The sequence below is a fragment of the Sinohyriopsis cumingii genome, chromosome 15, assembly GCF_028554795.1.
Source record: "Sinohyriopsis cumingii isolate HCF-2022 chromosome 15, ASM2855479v2, whole genome shotgun sequence".
In the NCBI taxonomy this organism is placed as follows: domain Eukaryota; kingdom Metazoa; phylum Mollusca; class Bivalvia; order Unionida; family Unionidae; genus Sinohyriopsis; species Sinohyriopsis cumingii.
This window is the reverse complement of record NC_142975.1, coordinates 15079578-15085577: the sequence shown is the minus strand read 5'-3', so window position 1 is coordinate 15085577 and position 6000 is coordinate 15079578. Positions and strand designations below refer to the sequence as shown.

Genomic DNA, 6000 nt, shown 5'->3' with positions numbered 1-6000 from the left:
AATTAGCATAATCAATTTAAAAGTTCAGTTTACTGGGTAATTAGACTAATCAACTGAAAAGTCCAATTTACTGGGTAATTAGCATAATCAATTGAAAGTCCCATTTACTGAGTATTATAGCCTAATCAAGTGAAAGTTCAATTTACTGGGTAATTAGCATAATCAATAGAAAAGTCCACTTTACTGGGTAATTAGCATAATCAATTGAAAGTCCCATTTACTGGGTATTATAGCCTAATCAATTAAAAGTCCAATTTACTGGGTAAATAGCATAATCAATTGAAAGTCCCATTAACTGGGTAATTAGCATAATCAATTGAAAAGTCCAATTTACTGGGTAATTAGCATAATCAATTGTAAAGTCCAATTTACTGGGTAATTAGACTAATCAATTGAAAGTTAAATTTACTGGGTAATTAGCCTTATCAATTGAAAGTCAAATTTCCTGGGTAATTAGTATAATCAGTTGAAAGTCCTATTTACTGGGTATTATAGTCTAATCAATTGAAAGTCCAAATTTCCTGGGTAATTAGCCTAATCAATTGAAAGTCCAAATTTGCTGGGTAATTAGCCTAATCAGTTCCCAAAATATCCTTCCATTGATGCAATAGTCATTAAATGTGTTCAGATTGTTCTAACTGTGGTACAGATTTTAACGGTTTGTGTTGCTCAATCCATAGGTACAATTTCACACAGTTTCCTTATTGGTACAGCATATTTACAGTAAATCATTATTATATACACATACATTATGTTCAGTTGTTTTCTTGGGGGGGGGAGGGGGCATATGATGTGAAATTCTAAAATGTGAAATTTTTAGAAGGTAATAAAAATGTGATTTAATCTGTGATGCATTTGTCTATTGATGTTGAGTAAATTACACTTATACATCCATTTTGTTGTCTGAAAGAAATTCATCCATAAAGCACCTTAAGGTTTTTCCAACTGATAATACACCATACAAAACATTCTGAGAGAGACAGACACAAACACATGCACGTAAGTCCAGCTATTTGGTATTATGCTAGAAACTAAAGTTCATTCCATATAGCATTGTGAATTTTATCCGTAACTCGGTACATTTTCAGGTCAGCGTAATTAAATACAGGTAAAAGTATCTTTTAGATTTTATATATATATATATATATATATATATATATATAACTTATGGTGCTAATAAAAAGAACTGAACATATTGCACCAGGCATATCCCTCCCCACCCCCCACCAAATCTTGGGGTAAATTACTTCAAAAAGATTATTTTCAAGGCCAATCAAGTGGATCATTTATTTGGAGATACAGTTTTACCAATGCACAAGCAGAAATCTAAAAAATTCACCCACCACACTAGAAACCAACTTTTATTTAATGTCCCATCACAAAAGTGACAATCTATTTAAAATGTTAAGTACTCAGTACATTTTTCTTCAAGCATTTTATAATCTTGTCAACTACCTGAATTTTTCTCAATTTGTTTGATATAACATTCAGCTACCCCTTTAGAGAAGGTGTCTCTTAAAACACACATGCTAATTACTTCTTAATTTATACATAGCTCTTTTTTATTCTGTATTTCTATCATGTGGACATACAGACAGATGAACAAGATATAACCAAGTAAAATCTACATGTACATATGAAGTAGACTCTTCAACACAAGCCTCAACATGTTCACTAAATCATAGTTGAATAGTTTGAATATAGTGTATTAAAAATTCCAGGAAGGATTTAAGGAAACATAAGCCAATGAAAAAAATGTATATAAAAACCTATCTTGAAAACCTTAACAAACTTTCTATGACTCACCTTGACTTCAAGATCAAATGGGCAAGAGTGTGTGACCCATAAAAAGTCTTATTATCAAAATGATGAGGCCAAATATGATAAGAATACTGTATGCAAATAAAAAACATCAACCAAAACTTTAATTGTTGATGATGCCACTGTCACAAGAAAAAGTTACCTGTATCTCACTTTTCACTAATACAGGTTCAACATAAAACAAATTAGAAGAATACAATAAAATATTTATTGTTTATAGTTATTACTGACATTTTATTTTATATTCTAATTTATCCTTCATGTGATCAGTACAGAGAACTATCCATCATGTAATTAATACAAAGAAATACCCCCAAAATCAACATGTATATCTCAATTATTACTGTAAATAATGGGGGCTCCGAGTGGCCAAGTGGTCTACAGCGCTGTCCGTTACAGATCACTGCCATCTCGCCTATGTCTGCGTGGGTTCGAGTCCCGGAATTGGCCAATGTGGGTATGTGAGAAAGCTTGCCAGTAGCTTCTCATGGGTCGGTGGTTCTTTCTGGGGTTTTTCCGGGTTCTTCCTACACCATTAATACAGGCCGCCATGTATAGCCTATCGTGTGCTGAAAAATGGCGTTAAACCCTATAACAACAACAACAACAACAACTGTAAATAATGGACATTTTCTCAATTTATTGTGTATTCTTTACAAGTGACCTAAAACAACAAGCTGGGTATCATACAAGAGCATGAAAATTTCAGGTGATCCTTGGCTAGCATGGGCTCTCCAAGGCACTGTTGTGAAGATTACTGTTGTAATGGTAATGAACACTGCAAAACCAAGTTTCACAAAATCTGTAGAGATTTGTTTTGGTCCTCTTTTTCCGTCTCCATTATTCTAATCATACTGCTGTTTGAAGTTGCTAATTGTAATTATGACAAATAGTACTTGTAAGTTAAAAGTACTTATAACTTGGCATTACTTTTCCAGAATATGTAATCAATTACAAATTTATACTTCATGTGATCAATTATTTAATTAATAATTCATCACTGTACAACAGAGGTCTTGGTTTACTGCCAGTGCCAATCATAGGCCAATGTGGCTTCTGTTGTGTTGCACTGCTGCTGTACATTAAAAAAATTCTTCCAAATTCAAGATACATAACAGCTGACAAGAAGCAGTCTTACCAGACAGAAATAAGCAGGCAGAGATGGCATGTAGATCAGGACGAACTAATTTGAAATTAATGGCACTGTACATGTAGCTTTAAACCTCACTACAATGTTTTAATCTCTGTAATAAACACTAATCAGTTTAATGAACACTAACATGTGTAAAAAAAAAACACTAATCTGTGTAATAAACACTACTCAGAAAATATATAAGAGCTTAATTATCAACAAGTGTTACTATCAACTGAACATGATTTTTCTGCTTTCCCTAAAGGGGATTTAACTAGAAATATTTTAATGGAACCACAATGCCTAAAAAACTGACCTGAATGCAACATGTATCCAAGGTGACAGATGAACATGCCAACATGGGTAATATGATGTGACAGATGAACATACCGATATGGGTAATATGATGTGACAGATGAACATACTAACAGGGGTAATACAATGCGACACATGAACACACCAACATGGGTAATGTGATGTGACAGATGAACATACTGATATGGGTAATATGTGACAGATGAACATACTGATATGGGTAATATGATGTGACAGATGAACATACTGATATGGGTAATATGTGACAGATGAACATACCGATATGGGTAATATGATGTGACAGATGAACATACCGATATGGGTAATATGTGACAGATGAACATACCGATATGGGTAATATGATGTGACAGATGAACATACCGATATGGGTAATATGTGACAGATGAACATACTGATATGGGTAATATGATGTGACAGATGAACATACCGATATGGGTAATATGTGACAGATGAACATACTGATATGGGTAATATGATGTGACAGATGAACATACCGATATGGGTAATATGTGACAGATGAACATACTGATATGTGTAATATGTGACAGATGAACATACTGATATGGGTAATATGATGTGACAGATGAACATACTAACGGGGGTAATACAATGCGACACATGAACACACCAACATGGGTAATGTGATGTGACAGATGAACATACTGATATGGGTAATATGTGACAGATGAACATACTGATATGGGTAATATGTGACAGATGAACATACTGATATGGGTAATATGATGTGACAGATGAACATACTAACGGGGGTAATACAATGCGACACATGAACACACCAACATGGGTAATGTGATGTGACAGATGAACATACTGATATGGGTAATATGTGACAGATGAACATACTGATATGGGTAATATGTGACAGATGAACATACTGATATGGGTAATGTGTGACAGATGAACATACTGATATGGGTAATATGTGACAGATGAACATACTGACATGGGTAATATGATATGACAAATGAACATATCAACATGGGTAATACAATGTGACAGATGAACATACTGACTTGTGTAATATGATGTGACAGATGAACATACTGACATGGCTAATATGATGTGCATTATTGTAGTGGGGCATCAAAACTACAGACTCTGCAGTTTTTAAAAGCCTGTAACATAGATAACACAAGTGTCAGAAAGGATGAAAAACAGAAGCTGAAAGATGCTGTATATGAACAAAAGTTAATTTCTTGTTCTGACTGATTCCTTCTCACCATCCATGCCTTATTATCTATTAAATTTACAATGATCTTGTTTCTCAGAACTGTGATTAAAGGAATGTAAAGATTAATTATTAACTAATTAATCTGCATTTATTAAATTTAAATATAACAAAGCTTTTACTTAAATAGTAAGGAAGTTCAAGAAGGCACAGGGTTGACTAGTTCAGGTTTTAAAGCATTGTTAAAATCACCAGTGCTCAAAATCGATGATGTCCATGATCAGTTTATACTAACTCCATTTCCACGAATATATGACTGTATCAGTGTATTTATGTCTTCCAGAAGGATTCAACATGGCTGTTTATAAGAAACACTATCTGTTCCTTTGCAGTGGTATTCATTGATGAGCACAAAATTAATTGTGTTCCCTCATGCTGGTGAATGTCTTAAGGTCCACACATCACTGGCAGATTTCAAAGTGTAGCTGTTTTCAAAATGTCTTTACATCTCATAAGTACCTGTGGGTAAAATAATGAATGTTTCAGAATGTCTCTCTGTCTCATTTATACTTGTAGGTAAAATCATGTTTCAAAATGTCTCTCTATCTCATAAGTACCTGTGGGCAAAATAATGAATGTTTCAGAATGTCTCTCTGTCTCATTAGTACTTGTAGGTAAAATCATATTTCAAAATGTCTCTCTATCTCATAAGTACCTGTGGGTAAAATGTCAGGTAATAAAAACATTGCATTTATGCTAATTTTCTCTGGTAGATAACACAAATTAATGTAACAAACCCTTTAGAATACATAGGAATGAAGCTATGGAAATTAAACTCAAATGTGCTAACAAAGAAAACATTTCATCCTAGAATGCAATAAACAATCTTTACTGTAACACTCAGGATAATCTAACAATTTCCTATATAAATAATTTGTGCGAGATAACAGAATGTTCCACAAGAACTTGATGAATGTACAACAAAACAAAACAAAAATTGGCAGCTACATTTTATAAAGGCACTCTACTGAATACAAAACCCATGCAAGCTGTCTACTGCCGTCTCAGTATGCCAAAACACGGACATAAGGAGATTGATCATGATCTTTTACTGCAGTATAAAATGCAGCATACTACATACAGTGATTGACCACTAATCTTTTAAATAATAAAAGAATGTCTTGGAAGCTGTCAGTAGCTGAGTGACTTGTACTAAAAATGTATACAAGAAACTCAAGTTGCTATCTATAAACCAAATGTATACTTATTCTGCAGTGTACATGACCTTTGACCTTTTAACTACTGAACTGGTAGAATGTTGAAACACTGATAGATACTGTTCATGTTAAGTTTGTTGAGATGTGACTGAAATAAGTACGACCAACTGAATGTAACTGATGACAAATTTTTAAATATTTGACTCTGTGAGGCTCATATACAGAGGAAACATTTTCAAAGTTTTATTAAAAATGGATAAATGAAAATGTTATCACACATAAACCACAACAATGCATTTTACTTA

The 6000-nt window shown here is 33.4% G+C and overlaps 1 protein-coding gene across 1 annotated transcript in view; it reads right to left on the bottom strand.

Annotated features, from left to right (window-relative positions):
* Nucleotides 1-2015: 2015 nt before the first annotated feature.
* The window catches only part of LOC149781298 (YEATS domain-containing protein 4-like), a 39311-nt gene continuing 35326 nt past the window's right edge, over nucleotides 2016-6000 (bottom strand). Inside the window, exon 8 of the mRNA XM_089935387.1 lies at nucleotides 2016-4997. The gene's annotated coding sequence lies outside the window, so the exon portion shown is untranslated. The remainder of the gene's footprint in view (nucleotides 4998-6000) is intronic.